Raw genomic sequence first — 25,719 nt, forward strand, 5'->3', positions numbered from 1 at the left:
TACACCGAAATTGTGCACCAAATGACGTGATAAAATCATGACCGTTGATTAATATTAACTTATAATAAATCAACGGTCAAGATTTTGCCACGTCATTCGGTATAAAATTTCGGTGCACACCCGTCGGTAACTATAGCATTACCTAATCTATTAAGATTGATGGTTAAGATTAAATATACAAGCAATAGAATCCTAATCTTATTTTGTTGTTGGTGAGGAATATTCTGGTTTTAGAATAATTCTCTGGCATATCTCTTAATGCTTTTGAGTCAAGCCTCTTAAACAGAATATTAGGCCTCGTATGGACTTGAGTTTGGGCCGGACATGACACTAGGTGAGTTAGGACGAAAATGTCCTTAGCAAATGCAATGTAACTATTCCTACTTTAATAGACTTTTATCAATTACAGTCCTCATCTTTATTCATTTATCATCTCACAATTTTGCTTATTTAAACAATCCTTTATTTACTTTTTTACATTTTCTGTAAACAATCATTTATCATCTTTATTTATGTTTGTATTATATATTTATTAAGGGGTCAACATAGTTATACAAGTAAAATCTCTCTATAATCATAATGGTAGAATCAACTAATTTTATTATTATAAAAAGATTATAACTTAAAAGAGGTGTAGTTACAAAAATTATTGTTTTGATTTTTTATTTTATAAGTCATATTTTAGTAATACAGTATTATGATTTAGGATTTTAATTCATATTTTAGTAGTATTAGAATTTCAATTCAACGCTTCAATTGCTTACTTTTGAAACGGATATAAAATTGTGTCTTAGAACTAACAAAGATAAGTGTCATTGATGGAACTGTAAATACAGTTGATGCATGATCAATTGATGTGAAGCCACAGACAATTGTCAATGGTTTTAATCACTACAAAATTAGGACTCTCAATGTCAATGAATTGCAAGTTCCAAATGAAGTGGATGAGAATAATCAAAGAGTCTTGCATAATTGAGTGATTAGATTCGACAATTTCATTACACTAATCAAATTGATATTAATTTCTTCCTCGATCATCTAAATGAGCAACAAATCATGTATGCTTTAATTGAAGAAGAAATCATTGCTATAATGAGACAATAAAAGAAAGGAAAAAATCTTGAGGATGATAGTACGCAAATATAAAAGTTTCGTACCATAAAGCTCTAAACATGCTTGAAAAGTTAAAAATATTTTGGCTTCAACAAGAAGGTGTCTATACTAACGAGCTCTTATGTACTCTTAAGTTAAAATATATAGTAACAATTCTAAAACATAAATCATTGTCCCAAACAACTTTAGATAATTATTTTATTTCATCTTAAACCTTTAATATAACATAAAATATATTTTTTGTAATATACAGATAATTATTACTATGTGGAGACAACTTTCTTTAAGACGAGAATTAGAAAAATTAGAACTTATTGCAATGTAGAGTTTATTATTATTTATAACTATCCCAAATTGGGACTAGAATTTTTTACGACTATATAGAGTTTATTCCTATATATAGTATCATTATAGAGAGGTTTTACTGTACTCATAGCGGAAGATTGGTGATAATGCTCAAAGTACTGTAGGTATTTATACAATTATAATAAAGTTTGGGGGAGGTCAAATATTAACCCAAAAATAATGAGGAACACGAACCGGCGGCCTGAACGTAAAGTATATCGAGTTGGTCCGATCTTTTTCTAGGGTTTACATATAAATGTAATAACAGTTCCTTCTATTTTTCAATCAGGGTTTCAAAGGCAATTGAGAGAGAGTGAGATTTTGTGAGCCCAGTCACCATGAGAGCGAAGGTAAGTTCAAAATCTCTTTAGGTTGAAGGAACTGATTCACTTCGACATTTGGTATTCTTTCTCCAAAGACTAGTTGGGTTCAGTTCAATTTGGCTACTTGTTTTTTAATCCACCTTTTTTTGGTAATTGTTATTACAGTGGAAGAAGAAGCGCATGAGAAGATTGAAGAGGAAGAGAAGAAAGATGAGACAGAGATCTAAGTAGACGAAGAGACATGAATCCATCTTTTTAGAGGTCTTCTAATTTGTTGTTTTTAAAGTTTAATGTCGTTTGTTTTGGTATTTTGATTTAGTTGAATCTGACGTTGAATTTTGAATGTTTCTACAACTTCGATAGATTTAATCTAATGGAGATTATTAGTTTGGATCTAATTGTTTTGATTCAGCTTCTTGTTTTAAGTATGCTTTTACTCTATAATTTTATTTTGGGTTTGTGGTAGGGTTTTGTTTACTCTATTTCTTATGTTTATGATGTGCTTTTCTTCTCAAATAACTATTCACAACTTTGGTTTATTAATAAGTCTGACACACTTGAATCGGAGTGGAACAGATGTATTCCTCCATTAATTTGTTTATATTGTAGATTTATATTGTAGTTTTAACTATATTATTTGAATATTCAACTTGGGTTATGGAAATAAAGAACGTGATCAAGGGGGAGAAGGAAGGATGGACCCGAGTTTCTGATCTCTGCAACTAAGAAAATTGTGCTTCTGCAGGTCAAGTTAAATCTCCTTAAACTGTAATTATCAATGTGATGGTTCATATTCTTTAGGTTGTGGTAAACATTATGTTTTGATAACGAGGATGGATACGATGATAGTTTTGTGGTGTCTGTGAGTATATGGGTTAATGTTTTTAATTAGATGCCACTGGGTAGTATTGACTAGAATTGGAGGTGTATAAATTTTCCAGTAATGATTTCTGCTCCGATTTTGACGACATTATCATTAAGGTTGGATTTGTTTGAAACTGTTATGTTTGGGATGTATTACGTCCATTTCCACATCTCAGCTCCCATTTGTAGTTAGCACAAAGACAAACATTGTTAGGCTTGAATCCCGGGATTTACTGCTTGTTTAACCTTGCAAAGATGTGTAAAATTTGAATTAGTTGTCATTCTAATTGGCATCAGTTGGTTGGAGTAAAGCCATTGGGAATCCCAAAATAGGCTTGGTTTTGATTCTATTGGAGGATTTATACACCTAACGTCAAGGAAACAACTATTTTTTTTGGCGTGATGAAAAGAGGTTTTCTTGGCATTTTGTCTATTATAGGGTGTTAACTTTTGCGTTCCTTTGTAGAATTACAGAAAGTTAGAATCTTTGAGACAAATGATTTCAGCTCTATATGAAGAATGAAGAACAGGAATAAAATAAAGCAACTACTTCCTATTACAATTGCTTTGATTACCTGACATGGTGTTTCTAAGATCAATAAGGACCAAAGACATACTCAAGTACTCAACGATGCATTGAGAAAGCCAGATATCCAGAGTGGAAGCCAAAATTTCAACGGGGCGATTACCCTGTCTCTAACTAAAATCAGTTGAAGTTGGTATTCACACCGTTTCACTAGTGCTGAAATCATCTTGGTATACTGTTGCAGAAGCTCCAAAGCTCATGGGTGGGAATATTTCCTTTTCCCCTGTCATATTCAACCATGTTTTCGGCACTAGGAATGTCAACAGTAGGTTTTGTTGACTGTAAATCTTCTTTGAGCCCTGCAGCAGTCTGTTGCAAACTGATGCTTTGGCTGCCTTGCTTTGCTGTTTCTTCTTTCTCCTTGTACTTTAACTGCCTTCCTTCAGCCTAAAGAATTGCATGGCAGGCTATTAAAGCGACAAGAATAACACATTTGTTCATGGATCGGCTTTCCACCATCTTTGCAGAAGGGACAAATTACTTAAATGATGGAATATTGAGAGCTAGCTGAGGGAATATCGTTCAAACAACAAGAGATTTGATGAGGAAGAAGCTATAAGGAGGTAGATAGAATTAATTCAACACGATGATGACAAGCTTTCGTCTATTTAGGTATTTATAAGCTTAAAAAGCATGCACTGTGAAGATCCTAAACACAAATCATCATTTCATTAACTATAAAATTAAAATAAGTGGACCAGCGTCCAAACCAGTTTCGACGGCTCATGTGTAGCAAACATTTAAACAGTAGTAATTATAAGCACTTGCCCTCGCTGTTGTTCCAGTTCTTTATCACATTGTAAGGTCCATCATGGATCTCAACTTCAATGGTATAACCACCATTGAAAATCAGGAAGATGATAGTCAAGAAGCATGTCTTTCAGTTCAAAACCCAAAGAGCTTCTAGTTTCCTCAATTAATTACTAACAGGGTTTCTTATGGTTGGTTTTCCAAGTATAAGACAATTACCAGACACCAAATAATAACCCCACATACCTGGAAGCTGCCATCATCAATGCAAGCAATTACGTGCTTCTCAGGCACAGCCTGTGCATACCCAAGAGTTACACCAACTGACCATCCAATGCATCCATATTGCATTTGGAACTCATACCTGCAAAACCGTACTCAAATTATACCTTAAAATTTATAAACCCCGCTAGGCGCCAGAAAAATCATCAATAATTAATCTTTTGCTCACCCGCATCCTTTAACCAATTTAAGTTTTTGGCAGTTAAACCAAGAGTCCCCTGTCTCAGCAATCACAGCAGTTTCACTAGACAACATATTTTGTATATGTTTGAACAGAACATTCACCCTCAGTGCCTCTTTAGGTTCCCATTTCAGAGCAATCCCTTCAGGAACATAAATCCTGTGGTAATTGTCATAAGCAGTAGTGTTGCGCTTACACTACTGCTTGAGCCGCTTTCAAAGTGCTTTCAGGAAATCCTTCATCAAAACACACCCAAATGCAGTTCCATTCACAATAACAACACGATCAGGCTGGAGAATGATTGCCTTCTCTTCCTTCAGAAGAAGAGGGTATCCAACAGAGCTATAGTCATTAAATATAGGTCCCGCAAACAAATAAGCATCTGCAGATTCCACAATTTCAGCACAAAAAGCTGTGCTCACTGCATCCCAGTAAGTTCCAATAAAATGGGGATGATGCTCTGGCACTAGCCCTTTTGCCGAAGGCATCACCGCAAGGGCATAACCACAAGCATCAGCAAGCTCAACAAAAGCATCAGATACCTAGGCAACTCTCAGCTTAGGTCCACCAACCAACATTGGTTTCACTGCCTTGTTCAATAACTCTGCTGTTGCCTCAACTGCAGCCTCCAAGCCCATCTTATTACTCAATTTGCTCACTCACAATATAAATAAAATATTAATTCACAAAGAAACAGTCACATCAACCGATCATATCTTTTAACACTTAAAATAAGCCATGACTTAAGTCTTAAGAGATTACTTGGGAGAAAGTGCAAATGGAACTGGCTCACAGCTGAAAGTAGGATGAGGAATCGCAGGCAAGTAACAACTGATACTGATATAAACAGGCTTGCTTTCTTTCAAAGAAGTTGATATCGCAGTATCTATCAATTCATATGCATCTTCCAAGTTATTCACCACAGCCTACCAAAGAAACATACATCAAAGCCATCATCATTTATCAAACTAATTCACACATCAACAAGAACTTCCAAAACCCATGAACACAGTATTCAAGCTCAACGTAAAAAATTAAAAAATAAATCCAACATATCAAATTCACTTAAAGGTATCTTTTCTTTTTATATTATAAAAGAGACTACTTTTTAATATTATTAATCAACAAAGAAAACAACTTCCTTATAATTTAGGATCATACCTGAAAGTAAGTAACCGTCTGGAAGCATCTGGTTCTTGGCTAAAATCAGGCAACCCAATAGTGTGATGAGGGATCCTGTTTGTTCCATAATCATTTGAGTTTGGCCCTCCAACTATACAAATCAGAGGCAAAATTTTCACTGTAATCGCCAGCAATTGCATTAAGCACGCTAAGACCACCGACGGTGAAAGTAGCTACACACGCGCCGACACCTCGCGGCCGCGCTTACCCATCTGCGGCATACCCAGCATTCAGTTCGTTACAGCAGCCGATCAAGTTAAGCCCGGGCTCAGCGATTAAATGGTCAAGAAGAGTCAAGTTAAAATCACTGGGGACCGAGAACACCTCGGTGACACCAACTTGAACGAGTCGGCGAGCGAGGTGGCGACCGGGAGTCAACTCGGACGGGTTCACTATTGAGGACGGTGAAACAGAGCTTTGGATGGTCGAAACAGCCCCGTTTGCTGGGCAAGCCAAGTCATTACAGGAAAGCTTGCAGGTGTGTAGTCAAGTGATCCAATCTTTGTGTGACTGTCCATAACGGCGGCGGCCAATAAATTATGTTTAAAAAGGCCAAGTCCCTGTGCAAACGCACATTCGATAAAACTCCATTAAAATATTGTCATATTTGTGCTTATCTGGAAAGGAAGATCAATAATAGATGGAATTCAATTTTGGAAACTTTTTGTGCATTTAGCAATCTCTATTTTATTTATTCAATATTTTATAAATTAATATGTGGATTTTAAAATGTGATTGCAATGAAATTATATTGAATTTTGTGATTCAATCTTTAAGATTTCATGCATTAATTTGTGTTTATGTTTGTGCATTAGTCTAACACTATGACCCGGGCCCGGGGTTGTGTTATGAGCCGAAATTATGAAAGACTTAATAATTTTTATTTAAAATAATAGCATGGCGGCTGAGTCGACAGAGAGACTTTGTAACATACATAAACGAGCTAGCTTCAACATGGAATTATATGCACTGAGTTAAGAGACCTAAATGAACAGTACATGAACTTAATGTGTATGTACATGTTTATGCTTTTGGTTCTGCACTATTGTTTGAAAGCAGATGGCCAACGCCAGGGCCGTGTCCAGGTGTTGTGGGTCGGGAATTTTGGTTATTTCCTGGAGAAGAATGTCCACCATTAAGGCTATGATCTCCTTCGACATCTTCTTCCTCTTTCGCATGTTTATGGCCAACTACACCAGGAATGTTACCTGGTGTTGTAGGTCGAAAACCATTCTGGTATACTGTTGCAGAAGCACCAAAACTCATGGGTGGGAATATTTCCTTTTTCCCTGTCATACTGACAGTCTTTTCACCACTAGGTTTTGTTGACTTTAAATCTTCTTTGAGCCCTGCAGCATTCTGTTGCAAACTAATGCCTTGGTTGCCTTGCTTTGCTGTTTCTTCTTTCTCCTTGTACTTTAACTGCCTTCCTTCAGCCCAAAGAATTGCATGGCAGGCTATTAAAGCGACAAGAATAACGCATTTGTTCATTGATCGGCTTTCCACCATCTCTGGAGAGGGGACGAATTACTTAAATGATGGAATATTGAGAGCTTGCTGAACGAATATCGTTCAAACTACAAGAGATTTGATGAGGAAGAAGCTACAAGGAGGTAGAATTACTTCAACACGATGATGACAAACTCTCCTCTATTTAGGTATTTATAAGCTTAAAATGCATGTACTGTGAAGATCCTTAACACTAATCACCATTTCATTAACTATAAAATTAAAATAAGTGGACCCGCGTCCAAATCAATTTCGACGGTTTATGTGTGGCTAACATTTAAAAGGCCGTACTTACCCAAAAAAAAAAATAATAATAATAATAATAAAATTAAACAAAATTAAAAGGCCCAGTATCATCCCTCTAAGGCTCTAACATTCTATATAGAATGTGAGACCAACTTCAGTTTTTCTTGAAGCTAAATATCCTTGACCTTTGAATGTGCTGAACTGTTGCTTTGCGTTGTTTCTTGTATGTTGTAAGGTAGCTACCCCTGCCTAGAATAATGAAAATTAGCAAAGTTGTGAGGATCCGCCACCACCGAAATGCACCAAAAAGTCAGAGATTCGCCTGTACTATCCACTTGCAAATGTATATAGTTTTTTTATCGAGAAATCAAGTGAAACGGTGAAACACCTGTCCTTGGAAATTTTTTAGTTTCTGGTATGTTGCAAACTATCAAATGGGCTGAATGATGACTTGCCGCTGAAAGCTACAGACTATTTAAAGTGGTAATTATAAATATTAATTAGTCAAAGAAATTATCTGTGCCAGATGCCAGTGTTATTTGAGAGCATTTCTTATTTTTACTGAGTCGATAGTGCACCACCGTCCCACACCCTAATGGATACACTTTTTGACACTAATGTATGCATGGTTTGTATAACAGCCGTAATTTGATCGAGTACCAATTGTCATGACTCAAAGAACCACAGTCACCAACCCCCATGGGTCGACTTCTATACCATTCACATTCACAAGCTGTATGTTTTACTTATTTGTTTGGATCGAACAAGTCAAACTTATGGTGAGTTAAATATTCATCTTCTCCCTCCAATTGCCAATTACAATGGAATTGAAAATGAAATAAGATCGAATCTTGCAAAAAGGTACTCGTGTCTCCTCGAGGTTTGGAACTCCAGCGCCTCCCTCCCACTAATCTTATAAACATTAAATTAAACTAATTAGACAATTTAGTGCTGCGGTCAAGGGGTAGCATGTTCCTTTTGCTGGTTTTTGTAGATTCTGCTGTCTGTGTAAAGGGTCTGCTGCTCTTTTGTTTTTGTTGCAAGCTAGAGTGCTTTTTGCTATGCTGTAGTTTGCTTTGCTGCTGGGTTTGGTCTTCCTTTTGGTGCCCCTTTTTGTGTTTTGTTCCGCAGCTCCTTGGATTGTCAAGGGGTTGGCATTAGGATGTATTCTTTTATTCATTTATAAAATTACCGTGCTTACCGGAAAAAAAACTAATTAGACAATTTGATTCTGATTGTTGGTGTGCTAGCAGCTAGCCGGTGGTGCACGAGTTAGGTTTATATTTCATGGCTATAAGTACAAACTATCAACTTTTTTAGCCTATGGTGCTTATGCTATTTGTTCGGATCGAATGACCTTGCCTCAAAAGTCATTCATGATCTTCTCCCTCCAATTACAAATGGAATTAGGAATCTTGCAAAAAGGTACTCGTGCGTGCATGTTTGCCTACTGTCGCTTCACCAATCTTATAAACATGTTATTATTTATAGAGCCTTAGAATGCGCAACATATTCAATTAAACTTAAACTTAAGAGTCAAGTAGTACATGCTATTTGTTTGATAGTGCTTTTCTATCCAAAATCTTTCAAAGATCTGAGAAGAAGACGATTTTAATACTCAACCTTGTTAGTGCCAAAATAATCAAGAGGTCAGGTCAAAACCACATTGGCTACCAATCTTTTTCATTGATTGGCTTATGCAATGATCTGAAGTCATGCACGCTGTGGAAATATTTATGTTGCTCCACTCAAGTTACAAGTCTTTGGTGAATTATGATCATATTTAAAGAATAAGAAGATATAGCTTTTATATAAATTATACAGGAAGAATCTCTATGATTTGGGAAAGTCAAACGCATATGATAATATAAACTAAAAAACTTCGAAGGACAGATCTGTTTCACTTGAATCTGTCGACCAAAGCAAAGAAAAATATATATAATGTTACCTAAAATTTGATTAAAAGATTTAATTAGTATAAATAGTGTTAATATTCTATTTTGTCCAGAGATCATCATTAATTATGATCATTATATTATTGGAAACGTAGATTAGTAAAACACAAGCTATCAACATATCGAAATATCTTTTATTTCTCAATCGTCATATATTAATAATAACAAACTAATAACTCAACTATATATATATATATATAAAGTGTTATTGGAAGATTGTTGATGAAAGTAATCAAGATGAAAAAGTAAAGAAAAATATTAAGTGGTATTGCAATCTGATTGGGACTTCACCTTTAGAGATTTAGTTGGCTCTTCGGCAAGGAGTTTAGCTAGATCCATTAGTCTTGACTCTATATATTAGTTGCTCATTAAGGAAGAATTAAACGTGACAGGCAGAAATTAGGCTGAGTGATTAGTGAAAAGCTGAAAATGCTGTAGTGAAAGGCTTTAGTTTTTATAATTGCCAGTCAAAAGCGTAAAGGGTTCCATTAATTGAAAGAAACAAGCATGGTAGAAGCGAGCAATATCAGTTAAATGTCTTTAAGAAAGCAAAAGGAGAGCTTTTTGGAATAAGATAAATTAAGATATACAGTAGATAAAACCATTTAAAAGATTTGTTATTCATAGTGACGGAATCTGAGCTTTTGAAAGCATTTAAACGATTAAACCATTCTAAGCTTATAAATAGTAGATAAAACATCTGCATGTGTACATCCATGTAGTTTTATACTTTGATGCTTTAGGATTTCTTATACTAACTTTGATGCATGCCATGCTTAGATTCTTCCATGCATGCATGCAGGAAGGATCTTATTATGGGTTCATTGACATGCACTATGTATTTTAAATTTATAACAAGATGACATATCCTGCTGTTTTTATTAATATATACAAATTCATGATATAGTTAACAAATTACATGTTTTGAGTGCTAAATACACGGTCAAGCAAGTAGGGAGGACTTCGATTTATGGGAACAAATTCATGCAATAATACAATTTATTCTGAACAACCTATTGTGGTCGAAATTTTATTTAATTAGACAACAATATATATATATATACAATAACATAAAATAAAATATTTTAATATGTAATGGGTATTAAAAAACCTATGTTGAATTTATGATATTTCAAACATCACAAATTGAAGAAAAGTTTTGCTAACAACACTTGTAAACCACATAACGATTTCATTCCTCTCACATGTAATTATGTAGCAAGAGTAGTATCCAGCTTGGGCTTGTAAAACGGTTACGTAAAAAGTTTGCATGCACTTGCAAACTGAAGAGTGAAGTAATGAAGTGTAGACGAACTTTTATAACCATATTATATTAAAAGTTTACATTATCAAGGCAACAGCTGGAGAATACATATATTTGTTCTAAGACTGTATATATAATAACATGTGGGAACTTGAAGTGCTTATTAATTATATTACGAAAAGAGAGTTGTTTATAAAATTAAAAGAAGTGGACCCGCGTCCAAATCAATTTCGACGGTTTACGTGTGCCTAACATTTAAAAAGCCTTACTTATCCCGAAAAAAAAAAAATAACATTTAAAAAGCCGTCTCTATATCTTTGCATATAATAATTAATTGGATCTTTTGAACAGTTTGCAACTGTGCATGTCCATTCTTATATTTCAACTTNATTTATGGGAACAAATTCATGCAATAATACAATTTATTCTGAACAACCTATTTTGGTCGAGATTTTATTTAATTAGACAACAATATATATATATATACAATAACATAAAATAAAAATATTTTAATATGTAATGGGTATTAAAAATCCTTTGTTGAATTTATCATATTTCAAACATCACAAATTGAAGAAAAGTTTTGCTAACAACACTTGTAAACTAAATAACGATTTCATTCCTCTCACATGTAATTTATGCTAGCAAGAGTAGTATTTTGCCTGGGCTTGTAAAACGGGTACGTAAAAAGTTTGCATGCACTTGCAGCCGCCACGACTTGCCGTTTTAATTTTTGTCAATTAAAATTAAACTGAAGAGTGTAGTAGTGAGGTGTAGACGAATTTTTATAACCATATTATATTAAAAGTTATCCTACCATAATAATAGTTTATGTGCTAAATCAATTATCTTTTTGTATGGATGTCTGATTTGCAGCTTTACGAAAGTGAATTTCCTAGTTCTCCAGTGCTCAAAATTAACTGCTGGCCCTCTGTATAATATATGGGAGGTTTGACAAATACTGTATTCCGGCAATCCCCTTCTTAAATGGATGTTGTTGGAAATTTGTCTTCAATATTACAACTCACACTCAAACAAGATACTCTGCAAAGTGAAAAAATGGAGAATAAAACAATATTAATTCATGGCTACGAATTAAGCAATGAAAAAAGTTTGTAATATTAATTAATATGTATGATATATGTTTAAATATTTATTACAAAAATGATATATGTAGTAATATATACAATCCCAATTAAATTATATTATCACAGCACTTGAAATATAAAATTTGAATCGAAAACATAGACGCATATTCTCCTTAAAGCAAGAGATTCCTTATAACTTTATGCTTTTTAAATGGGTTGGCTACTCGGAATGTGGAACCGCGGCGTGTCGCTTCACTAATCTTATAAACATATTATTTATAGAGTTAAATTAAACTGAAGAGTCATGTAGTACATGCTATTTGTTTGATAGTGCTGTTCTGTCCAAAATCTGACAAAGATCGTCTGAGAAGAAGACGATTTTAATACTCAACCTTGTTAGTGCCAAAATAATCAAAGAGGTCAGGTCAAAACCACATTGGCTACCCATCTTTTTCATTGATTGGCTTATGCATTTTAATTATGATGTTAGAAGGAGAAATATGGACTCCAAATGCCATTCTGATTTCTGACTACTGCTCTTCTCTACTTGTCTTTACTAAATGTTAAAAGTTCTTTTTTTTTTTTTTTTTCTTTTCTCTCAGTCATCAGCTTTCCAACCGTAACACTAGTTTATGTGCTAAATCATTTATCTTTTTGTATAAATGTCTGATTTGTAGCTTTACGAAAGTGGACTTCCTAGTTCTCCAGCGGCCAAAATTAACCACTAGCCCTCTTGGAAAGTTATATGGAGAAGGACAAAGCAATTAATGGAAACAAGAGCAAAAGTTATATAATAATACTTGTTAAGAGGAATTGAACTGCTCAGCAAAATACAATACTAAACGAGAAAAGACATTGCCTTGTAGGCTTACACATGGAGCCATGACTAGTAACTTATCTAAAGGATTACTTCCACCCTACTTCACTTATTACATCACCTAAATAACAGCTACTCAACATAAGAACAAAAACAACTCTTTCAACTTCAGCAAAAGATTTAATTGCCCTTATTTAATAAAGACTTTGAATTACTCTAAAATTAATGTTTATTATGGGAGGTATGATACATACTACATTCCGGCAATCCTCGTCGTAAATGGATGTGGATAACTGGATATTGAACTCCTTGTGAGTATGATGTAAGTTGAAAAATTCTTCTACGGATGCAGTAAGACTCAATCCATAACACATCTCAACTGTCCATTTAAGTTGCACATTAAGAGTTATTGACTCAATATACACATAAGTTCAAGAACGATGCTGTTTATACTTCACTAAATTTTTCTCTAAAGCCTACGTCTTTAAAACTTACCTTTGTTCTCTGTGATGTTTTGGGAAAAGTTTAGCAAAAAAACCTAAAAACAGAGAAGAAGACGAGAGAGAGAGCTGAATACTATGCTTTACTTTTACTGATGCTTTTTTCAGTTAATCCAAAATGAGATACTGTACACCTTTATATTGTTTACATGAAAGTAGCAGTGTACTAACTAATACTGTTACTTCTAACTAATATTGTTACATTGTAACTGAAAGTAAAACAGAATTGTAACTAATATTTAACAACTAACGGTATTCCAAAATGACATTTTTATCCTTTTACTAACATCTTCCCTCAAACTAAACTTGGGAGAATCAATGTTGCTTCTTTACTAACATCTTCCCTTAAACTGAGCCTGGGAATCTTGAATCAGTTCTGCCCAAAAGTTCAGCTTCAGTAGTCAAATAGAAAGCCACTTCCAGGCAGCAACTTCATGAACTTCAACCAATTTAGCCACTTCCAGGCAGCAACTTCATGAACTTCAACCAATTTTCCAACTTCAACTTTCACTAGCACAGAAACACCTTACAGGCAGCAACTTCATGAACTTCAATCAGTTTTCCAACTTCAACTTTAACTAGCACAAAAACACCTTANTTCTCCAGCGGCCAAAATTAACCACTAGCCCTCTTGGAAAGTTATATGGAGAAGGACAAAGCAATTAATGGAAACAAGAGCAAAAGTTATATAATAATCAGCAAAATACAATACTAAATGAGAAAAGACATTGCCTTGTAGTCTTACACATGGAGCCATGACTAGTAACTTATCTAAAGGATTACTTCCACCCTACTTCACTTACTACATCACCTAAATAACAGCTACTCAACATAAGAACAAAAACAGCTCTTTCAACTTCAGCAAAAGATTTAATTGCCCTTATTTAATAAAGACTTTGAATTACTCTAAAATTAATGTTTATTACAATGTTTCATTAATCGTTTACATAATCAATTAATTATTTGACATGATTTATGCTTCTTACTCTTCTTCTTTTTTACAATTACATCTTTCAAAATCGTTTTAGAAGTATAATATATGGGAAGTATGACACATACTGCATTCTGGCAATCCTCGTCCTAAAAGGATGTGGATAACTGGATATTGAACTGCAAGTTGGAAAATTCTTCTTCGGATGTAGTATGACTCAATTCATAACATGTCTCAATTGTCCATTTAAGTTGCACATCAAGTGTTTTTGACTCAATATACGCATAAGTTCAAGAAAGATGCTGTTTATACTTCACTAAATTTTTCTCTAAAGCGTATGTCTTTAAAACCTAACCTTTGCTCTCTAACATAAACCCTTTTTAATTTGATAATCAACTAAAAATAAAATTATATTGTTTTCCAATACTATAAAAAGAAATTGACTTTCTTCAAATCATTCTCATTTTATACGAATTCTCACTCAACGGTGATAATAGACTATGCTAAATTTTTGGAAATCATAAGATGTATCTAGCTAGGTATTGCAACGAGCTTTGTGCAACTGATTGGGACTTCTCCTTTGTAGATTTAGTTAGCTTTTTGGCAAGGAGTCTAGCTAAATCCATTAGTCTTGACTCTATGTATTCTTTGCTCATTAAGGAAGAACTAAACGTGAGAGGCAGAGATTAGGCTAGTGATTAGCGAAAATGCTATAGTGAAGGCTTTAGGTTTTAAGAATTCCAGTCAATAGTGTTCCATTGAAATAAACAAAGCATGGCAGAGGTGAGCAGTTAAAGGACTTTAAGAAAGCAAAAGGAGAGCTTTTTGGAATAAGATAATTAAGATATATAAGAAATTAGTTATATTTAATAATAAAAAAAATATATATATATTGGTCCAAATAACACTATTTCATTACCAAAAATTCGTTAGGCTCTACAGCCTATTCTAAATATCTTGAGGTTGTGATGGATTGCCCAATGGACCCAACTCAATTACCGTAATGCTTCTGACTTTTGTCTGCCCATGGGGGCTTATATAGCAACTAAGACCAAAAAATTCATAGAGCTTTGCCAGCAGAGCCTCCTTGACCATTAAAAACAAATTAAGAACCTCTGAAGTATGGGAAAAGTAGTATTATCATTCATCAAATCAAAATTATAAATAAATAAATAAAAACAAAATTTGTTATTCATAGTGATGGAATCTGAGCTTTTGAAACCAAGAGTTGCACCGACCATCCAATTGATCCATACTGCATTTGGAACTCATACCTGCAAAACCATATTCAAATTATACCTTCAAATTTATAAACCCCGCTAGGCGCCAGAAAAATCATCAATAATTAATCTTTTTCTCACCCGCATCCTTTAGCCAATTTAAGTTTCTGGCAGTTAAGCCAAGAGTCCCCTGTCTCAACAATCACAGCAGTTTCAATAGACAGCATATTTTGTATATGTTTGAACAGAACATTCACCCTCAGTGCCTCTTTAGGTTCCCACTTCAGAGCAATCCCTTCAGGAACCTAAATCCTGTGGTAATTGTCATAAGCAGTAGTGTTGCGCTTGAGCCGCTTTGAAAGTGCTTTCAGGTAATCCTTCATCAAAACACACCCAAATGCAGGCCCATTCGCAATGACAACGCGATCAGGCTGGAGAATGATTGCCTTCTCTTTCCTAAGAAGAAGAGAGTATCCAACAGAGCTATTGTCATTAAATATAGATCCCGCAAACAAATAAGCATCCGCAGGTTCCACAATTTCAGCACAAAAAGCTGTGCTCACTGCACCCCAGTAATTTCCAATAAAATGGGGATGATGCTCTGGCACTAGCCCTTTTGCCGAAGGCATCACCGCAAGGGCATAACCACAAGCATCAGCAAGCTCAACAAAAGCTGCACATGCCTTGGCAACTCACAGCTTAGGTCCACCAACCAACACTGGTTTCACTGCCTTGTTCAAGAACTCTACTGTTACCTCAACTGCAGCCTCCAAGCCCATCTTATTACTCAATCTGCTCACCCACAATATAAATAAAATATTAATTCACAAAGAAACACTCACATCAACGGATCATATCTGTTAACATTTAAAATAAACCATGACTTAAGTCTTAAGAGATTACTTTGGAGAAAGAGCAAATGGAACTGGCTCACGGCTGAAAATAGGATGAGGAATCGCAGGCAAGTTACAACTGATACTGATATAAACAGGCTTACTTTCTCTCAAAGAAGTTGATATCGCAGTATCTATCAATTCATGTGCATCTTCCAAGTTATTCACCACAGCTTACTAAAGAAACATACATCAAAGCCATCATCATTTATTAAACCAATTCACACATCAACAAGAACTTCCAAAACCCATGAACACAGTATTCAAGCTCAAGAGTAAAAAATAAATAAATAAATAAATCCAACATATCAAATTAACTTAAAAGGTATCTTTTCTTTTTATATTTTAAAAGAGACTACTTTTTAATATTATTAATCAACAAAGAAAACAATTATTATGATTTAGGATCATGCCTGAAAGCAAGTAACCGTCTGGAAGCGTCTGAGTTCTTGGCTAAAATCAGGCAACCCAATTGTGTGATGAAGGATACTGCTTGTTCAATAATCATTTGAGTTTGGCCCTCCAACTGTACAAACCAGAGGCAAATTTTCACTGTAAGCGCCAGCAATTGCATTGAGCACGCTAAGACCACCGACGGTGAAAGTAACCACACACGCGCTGACACCTCGCGACCGCGCGTACCCATCTGCGGCATACCCAGCATTCAGTTCGTTACAGCAGCCGATCAAGTTAAGCCCGGGCTCAGTGATTAAATGGTCAAATTAAAGTCACCGGGGACAGTAAACACGTCGGTGACACCAACTTGAACGCGTCGGCGAGCGAGGTGGCGACCGAGAGTCGACTCGGACAGGTTGACTATTGAGGGCGGTGAAACAGAGCTTTGGATGGTTGAAACAGCCCCGTTTGCTGGGCAAGCCAAGTCATTACAGGAAGGCTTGCAGTTGCAGGTGTCAACCTTTGTGTGACTGTGTCCATAACGGCAGCGGCCAATAAATTATGCTTAAAAAGGCCAAGTCCCTGTGCAAACGCACATTCGATAAAACTCCATTAAAATATTGTCATATTTGTGCTCATCTGGAAAGGCAATAATAGATCGAATTCAATTTTGGAAAAATTTTGCGCATTCAGTAATCTCTATTTTATTTATTCAATATTTTATAAATTAATATGTGGATTTTAAGATGTGATTACAATGAAATTATATTGAATTTTGTGATTCAATCTTTAAGATTTCATGAATTAATTTGTGTTTATGTTTGTGCATTAGTCTAACACTATGACCCAGGCCCGGGTTGTGTTGTGGGCCAAAATTATGAAAGACTTATAACATACATAAACGAGCTTGCTTCAACACGGAATAACATGTACGAGACCTAAATGAACAGTACATGACCTTAATGTGTATCCACATGCTTATGCTTTTGGTTCTACACTTTTGTTTGAAAGCAGATGGCCAACGCCAGGGCCATGCCCCGGTGTTGTAGGTCGGAAATTTTGGTTATTTCCTGGAGCAGAATGTCCACCATTAAGGCTATGATCTCCTTCGACATTTTCTTCCTCTTTCGCATGTTTGTGGCCAACTACACCGGGAATGTTACCTGGTGTTGTAGGTCCAAAAGCATCTTGGTATACTGTTGCAGAAGCACCAAAACTCATGGGTGGGAATATGTCCTTTTCCCCTGTCATACTCACAGTGTTTTCAGCACTAGGAATGTCAACACTAGGTCTTGTTGACTTCAAATCTTCTTTGAGCCCTGCAGCATTCTGTTGCAAACTGATGCCTTGGTTGCCCTGCTTTGCTATTTCTTCTTTCTCCTTGTACTTTAACTGCCTTCCTTCAGCCCAAAGAATTGCATGGCAGGCTATTAAAGCGACAAGAATAACGCATTTGTTCATTGATCGGCTTTCCACCATCTTTGGAGAGGGGACGAATTACTTAAATGATGGAATATTGAGAGCTTGCTGAATGAATATCGTTCAAAATACAAGAGATTTGATGAGGTAGAACTGAAGAAGCCCTCGTCTAAATGGGTATTTATAAGCTTAAAAAGCATGCACTGTGAAGATCCTAAACACTAATCATCATTTTATTAACTATTAAATTAAAATAAGTGGACCCGCGTCCAAATCAATTTCGACGGTTTACGTGTGCCTAACATTTAAAAAGCCTTACTTATCCGAAAAAAATAAATAAATAAATAACATTTAAAAAGCCGTCTCTATATCTTTGCATATAATAATTAATTGGATCTTTTGAACAGTTTGCAACTGTGCATGTCCATTGTTATATTTCAACTTACGACTTTTAGTTAATTATATCCTTAACATTCTGTATAGAATGTGAGAATGAAACAGCAGTAGCCAACTTCCAGTTTGTCTTGAAGCTAAATATCCTTGACCTTTCAATGTGCTCAACTGTTGCTTTATGTTGTTTGAAGTTCGTCAGGGATGTAATCTATTTAATCAATTTCGTTACATAGGTATCCCTAGAATAATGAAAATTAGCAAAGTTGGGAGGCTCCGCCACCACCAAAAATAGCAACCAAAAAGTTAGAGATTCGCTCGTACTATTCACTATCCACTTGCAAATGTATAGTTTTTTATGTTGATGGTTTATGTGCAATGCAAGTAAGAAGATTCTTTAATTTGGTCGACAAATTCAAGTGAAACACACCTGTCCTTGGAAATTTTTTAGTTTATGGTCTGTTGCAAACTATGAACGATTGCTTGCCTGCTGAAAGCTACAGATTCCTTAAAGTGGTAATTATAAATAGTTTTTCTTCAAGGTTCTTGAATTAATTACTACAATAATAGCCTTTACATGTATATAATTGCTAATGAGCATAGTGCTCTGAAAGGGGGCCGTTGATTAGTATTGTATGACCAAATTTAACTCCTTTTTTTAACTCTGTTGGAGAGTAAAAATCGAAATGAAACTGTCATAAGTGATAAAATTTTCAAAATTTATGCATTTATTATTATTATTATTATTAATGGTCAATCAAGTATGATAAAACTATTTTAAAAGTTGAATTAAAAGCTCAAATCACAAATATATATGCATGCATGTCTATGTTGTGTGTGATTTTTCCGCCAAGCTCGGGCAACCTCGAGGATATAGCTCGACCCAGAATGAGCTTAACAACCATGATTGATCGATCCAGTATAAGCTCGTCAAGCTATAGCTCGACCTAGCATAAGCTAGTCGCGAACAAATCAAGGAATCATTCAATCAATCCTCAGATTACTTCAGATCCCAAATATTGTGGGAAAGACTGGATCAACGATGATCACTACGCAATCACCGTGCCTAATCGCAAAGATATTAAAATTATGATTCGAATCAGTTGTAATCCCCTAAATTCCATTTTTCCCTTTGTACTAATCTTATATATAAACCCCCCCTCAGAAGATGAGGAGGGGGTTACGAATTTCAGATAAAAATTGCATTGTAAACTCTCACAGCAAATACAAAAACACAGTGGACGTAGCTTATTAACCTGGCATAACCACTTTAAAAATCTCTTTATTCTTAGTTCATTTCATTCATATTCATCGCTGATTTTCACTAATCATACACACATCGGTTCCGATCCCAGCAAGGCAGATCAGATCACGCTAGTTGGTGCAGAATTCTGTATCAATAATCTGGGTTAAAAAAATTAATTTCCATTTCAAAGGAGCACATTAATTAGTTGGTCAAAAAAATTATTTGTGCCAGATGCCAGTGTTATTTAAGTGCATTTCTTATTTTTACTGAGTCGATAGTGCACTTTTTGACACTAATGTATGCATGGTTTGTATAACAGCCGTAATTTGACCGAGTATCAATTGTCATGACTCAAAGAATCTATACCAACCCCCATGGGGTCGACTTCTATACCACTCACATTCGCAAGCTATATGTTTTACAATGGAATTGAAAATGACTTGAGAATCTTGCAAAACAGATACTCGGGTGTGCATGGTTGGCTCCTCTTTAATTGCTTTTTGTACTACTTTACTTTTCAGTTTAATTTTAGTATGGTGCGCATTTTTAAGAGACTATAAATAATAAGATTAGTGAAGCGACACGCCGCGGTTCCACATTCCGAGTAGCCAACCATGCACGCACGCACGCACGAGTACCTTTTTACAAGATTCCTAATTCCATTGTAATTGGAGGGAGAAGATCATGAATGTCGGTTGAGGCAAGGTCATTCGATCCGAACAAATAAAGTAAAACATATGGCCTGTGAATATGAGTGGGGTAGAAGTCGACCCCATGGGGGTTGATAAGCTAAGGAAGCTAGGTATCCCCGCCTAGAATAATGAATTGATAAGCTAAGAGAAGGTAGGTATCCCTGCCTAGAATAATGAAAATTAGCAAAGTAGGGAGTCTCCTGTACTATCCACTTTCAAATGTATAGTTTTTTATGTTGATGGCTCGTGTGCAAGTTAATCAATTCTTTTGGTCTACAAATTCAAGGGAAACACATCTGCCTTCAGTCTGTCCTTCAAAATTTTATCGTTTATGGTCTGCTGCACACTGACAAATGGGCTGAATGATCGCTGAAACAGATTCTTACATCTAATTTGCTTATGAGCATACTACTCTCAAAGGAGCTTTTGATAACAGTTTATATATATGACCGATTTTAGACCCTTTCTATTCAAATAAACTCTACAGATTGAATTCAACACCATCTTGCTTTTTGTTTATTGAAAATTTGATGTACATTCTATCAAATGGGGGCGAAGCCGAATCATACATAGATTTGCAAACTCATATATATATATATATATATATATATCTGTCTCTNTACAATCCCAATTAAATTATATTATCACAGCACTTGAAATATAAAATTTGAATCGAAAACATAGACGCATATTCTCCTTAAAGCAAGAGATTCCTTATAACTTTATGCTTTTTAAATGGGTTGGCTACTCGGAATGTGGAACCGCGGCGTGTCGCTTCACTAATCTTATAAACATATTATTTATAGAGTTAAATTAAACTGAAGAGTCATGTAGTACATGCTATTTGTTTGATAGTGCTGTTCTGTCCAAAATCTGACAAAGATCGTCTGAGAAGAAGACGATTTTAATACTCAACCTTGTTAGTGCCAAAATAATCAAAGAGGTCAGGTCAAAACCACATTGGCTACCCATCTTTTTCATTGATTGGCTTATGCATTTTAATTATGATGTTAGAAGGAGAAATATGGACTCCAAATGCCATTCTGATTTCTGACTACTGCTCTTCTCTACTTGTCTTTACTAAATGTTAAAAGTTCTTTTTTTTTTTTTTTTTTTTCTCGCAGTCATCAGCTTTCCAACCGTAACACTAGTTTATGTGCTAAATCAATTATCTTTTTGTATAAATGTCTGATTTGTAGCTTTACGAAAGTGGACTTCCCAGTTCTCCAGCGGCCAAAATTAACCACTGGCCCTCTTGGAAAGTTATATGGAGAAGGACAAAGCAATTAATGGAAACAAGAGCAAAAGTTATATAATAATACTTGTTAAGAGGAATTGAACTGCTCAGCAAAATACAATACTAAACCAGAAAAGACATTGCCTTGTAGGCTTACACATGGAGCCATGACTAGTAACTTATCTAAGGATTACTTCCACCCTACTTCACTTATTACGTCACCTAAATAACAGCTACTCAACATAAGAGCAAAAACAACTCTTGCAACTTCAGCAAAAGATTTAATTGCCCTTATTTAATAAAGACTTTGAATTACTCTAAAATTAATGTTTATTAAGTACAATGTTTCATTAATCATTTACGTAATTGATTAATTATTTGACATGATTTCTGCTTATTATTCTTCTTCTTTTTTACAATTACATCTTTCAAAATCGTTTTAGAAGTATAATATATGGGAGGTATGACACATACTAGATTCCGGCGATCCTCGTCTTAAATGGATGTGGATAACTGGATATTGAACCCCTTGTGAGTATGATGTAAGCTGGAAAATTCTTCTACGGATGCAGTAGGACTCAATCCATAACACATCTCAACTGTCCATTTAAGTTGCACATTAAGATTTATTGACTCATTATACACATAAGTTCAAGAACGATGTTATTTATACTTCACTAAATTTTTCTCTAAAGCCTACGTCTTTAAAACTTACCTTCGTTCTCTAATATAACCCTTTTTAATTTGGTAAACAAATTTAAAAAAAAAAAAAAAAATTAGATTGTTTTCCAATACTATAAAAAGAAAATTGAAATTCTTCAAATAATTCTCATTTTATACGAATTCTCACTCAACGGTGACAAGAGACTCTGCTAAATTTTTGGAAATCATAAAATGTATCTAGGTATTGTTGCAAACTATCAAATGGGCTCAATGATGACTTGCCTCCTTAAAGTGGGCAGCATCTCCTCCAGGTTTGGAACGCCAGCGCCTCCCTCCCACTAATCTTATAAACATTACATTAAACTAATTAGACAATTTAGTGCTGCCGTCAGGGGGCAGCATGTTCCTTTTTGCTGGTTTTTGTAGATTCTGCTGTCTGTGTGTGACAAAAGGAAGGAAAAAGGGAAAAGTGCAGAGAAAACGCAGAGAAAGGGAGAGAAAATCGTTCTCTGAATGTATTACCTCTAAATGTGCAGCTTTTACATGGACTATGTATATACAGTTGCATAAAGGAAGGAATCTTCTAACAAACTAATAAAGTAAAAATACATTAACACCTTTCTGTACAGCACAACAATAACATACTAACTAAATCATCTTACATCAATATATGGTGCAGCAATGCTAAGATACAGGAAATTGATACCAAAAATTTGCATCAGAATATGTAGCACTTGACTCAGACGTCGCCACGTAAGACACGATAGAAGACTTCCGTAAATGGACAGCCGTCCAATATTTTCGAACGGTCGTCCATACTTCCTGAACGACCATTCATTCAGGAATAGACAACGGTCCATAAAACATATATAAAAATAAACTAAAAATCAATGGATAATCGTCCAAATACTAGGGACGGGCGTCCCTTTAATATGAATGGCCATCCAAATTATATGGACGACCGTCCAAATAAGCACATTAGATAGATGTCTGTCCATCTAATGTGAGCGGCAGTTGCTTTAAAGGGAAGGGACTGTCGTCCACATTAGATGGACAAATGTCCCTATTCTACCACTTCCACTTGTTTATTCTTCAACTCCTCCCTCATATAATCCTAACATAAAAATTAGTGCTGCTACTCTCATTTCCATAGCCCATTAAAGCCTTCCTGCTATACTCTAGCTTCTCATTGTTTAATTTCAATTTGTTTTCCAGGCAGTTCAAAATTGCTGGTCCACCAGGATGGACTGCCGTTTTGGGCAGATACAAAACAAATATATTATCAGGACGGAAAGATACAAAAAAAATCATGTTAGAGTTGATGAATGACATAATATTAAAACTAATTTAAACATGTCAACTAGAGCAACTACTTAATTTCAAATTTCACCTGCTTTCCTTGATGCTACGTAGTCTGGCTTCCATCCCTTACGAACAGGGTGTTGAGTAATGGCTGCAAGAATTCCATTTATATCCAGTACAAGAAGCTTCTTTTTAGAATGGCCAATACATGCTCTTATGGGAATAGAGTGAGATGAATGTTGACTATTGTCTTCTTTATCAGTTTCATTTACTGAACAATCATCTTTTATTACAACCATACGTGATGAAGGAGCTATTTCTTTGGTGTTGGTCTCTAACTTCACATTCTCTGGCTTTAGATGCTTGCAGATAGTGGAGGACAGAGCCTTTGTTAGAAGATTAGCCAACTGGAGGTTGCTAGGAACATATCGAGTAGAGACACTTCCATCTTGAATTTTGTCATGAATCAAGTGACAATCGAGCTCGATATGTTTAGTTCTCCCATGGAAAACAGGGTTGGCGGCAATGTGAATGGCAGCCTGGTTATCACAATGCAATAAGGCAGGTTGAGGATGAGGTACCTGGAGTTTAGAGAGAATGAAACGCAGCCAAGTAAGCTCAGAGCAGGTAGCTGCCATGGATCACTGCTTTGCCTTGCTAGATGAATGAGAGACGATGGATTGCTTCTTAGATTTCCAAGAAATCAAGGAGGTTTCTAGAAAGATTCAGTAGCCATTTACTGAATGGCTAGTGTCGGGGCAAGAGGCCTAATCCGACTCACAATATGCAGCAAGTTGAAGAGAGGATGAGCTGGAGAGAAGTAGCCCCTGACTGGGTGTAGCCTTGAGGTATTTCAAAATTTTCTGGGCAGCTAGCAAATGCATATCAGTGGGTTGAGCCATGAATTGGCTCAATGTTTGAACACTATAACAGATGCCAGGCCGAGTGATGGTGAGGTATAAAAGACGACCTACTAATCTTCTATATACAATCGGGTCAGATAAAGGGGTGCCATCAGTTTGAGTCAATTTCAGATTTTGTTCCATAGGAACCTTGGTTGGTTTGCTAACCAAACTTCCAGAATCTGCCAAAATATCCAAAGTGTATTTTCTTTGGCACAAATGGATGCCCTTTGAAGACCTTGCAATCTCAATACCAAGAAAATACCTCAAAGAACCGAGGTCCTTAATTTTGAATTTGCTAGCCAGAAAAGACTTCAANACAAGAATTCATAGGTGTGGCGGCAACTTTGCAATTCAGCATATTAAATTTCTTAAGCAGGTCTACAACATACTTTTCTTGTGAAATAAAAATGCCATGCTCTGTTTGTTGAATTTGAAGACCAAGAAAATAATGCTGCAGCAGCACCAATTGGTCATATCAAACGCATGCATCATGCTTTCTTTACATTCTTTAATAAGAATATTAGTAGAACTAGTGTATATAATGTCATCCACATAAATGCAAACGATAAGCATATCATTACCGTTCACCTTCAAATACAACGTAGACTCGTCGTCACTTCTAAGAAAACCATCTTACTGGAGATAGGAATCAAGTCTGCCACACCAAGCTCTTAGTGCTAGCCTGAGACCATGGCAAGCCTTCTTCAAATTATAAACTTTCTCTTCACTGCCAGCAATAACAAAACCTTGTGATAGATTTACATACACATTTTCATTCAAAACACCTTTCAAAAATGCATATTTGATATCAAACTAATAAACTCATTGGAGCTGCTAATGCCACCATAATTCTCACAGTTTCAAATCCAACAACTGGAGAAAACGTATCAAAATAATCAACCTCATACTGTTGTATGTACCCTTTGACGACCAGCCTTGCCTTGCATTTCTGCACGCTCCCATCAGCATGATACTTCACCTTGTAGACCCACTTCAAGCCAATAGGATTCTTCCCCTGTGGCAAATCCATGAGCTCCCATGTGTTGTTTCTTTCAATGGCTGACATTTCCTCCTTCATGGATTTCTCCCAATCTTCATTTCCAACAACTTCATCATAACTTGCGGGCTCTACAACAATAAGAGAATATGTAGATGTATAAATATCTCTCAAGGACTCAAACTTCATTAGAGGAGTTTCACTATCAGGGGATGATTGACCACCACTGCTCTCAACCTCTGAAGGAGTAGAGAAGGATTGATTCAAGGTTGTCAGGTTCCATATTGGAGACGGTGGAGGTGACACTGCCTGATTCTGGCAACTCTTGCATAAGGGGGAAGTGATGATTTTCTTCATTGCTACTTTCATCAAACACAACATCTCTACGAATGATTACCTTCTTTGTGTTAGGATTATACAAAC

General features: G+C 35.5%; 1 long non-coding RNA gene and 2 pseudogenes across 1 annotated transcript; 1 reads left to right on the forward strand and 2 right to left on the reverse strand.

The window, feature by feature from the left end:
* Positions 1–1,663: 1,663 nt before the first annotated feature.
* On the forward strand, positions 1,664–2,206 carry LOC116138718. The gene is made up of 2 exons (XR_004129330.1): positions 1,664–1,808; positions 1,947–2,206. It is a non-coding gene; the product is annotated as an uncharacterized LOC116138718 (long non-coding RNA).
* Positions 2,207–3,393: 1,187 nt separating this feature from the next.
* LOC116138710 lies at positions 3,394–6,144 on the reverse strand (annotated as a pseudogene).
* An 8,984-nt stretch (positions 6,145–15,128) lies between these two features.
* LOC116138711 lies at positions 15,129–17,924 on the reverse strand (annotated as a pseudogene).
* Positions 17,925–25,719: the final 7,795 nt, after the last annotated feature.

This window comes from Pistacia vera, unplaced genomic scaffold (genome assembly GCF_008641045.1).
Source record: "Pistacia vera cultivar Batoury unplaced genomic scaffold, PisVer_v2 Contig343, whole genome shotgun sequence".
NCBI classification, from domain to species: Eukaryota; Viridiplantae; Streptophyta; class Magnoliopsida; order Sapindales; family Anacardiaceae; genus Pistacia; species Pistacia vera.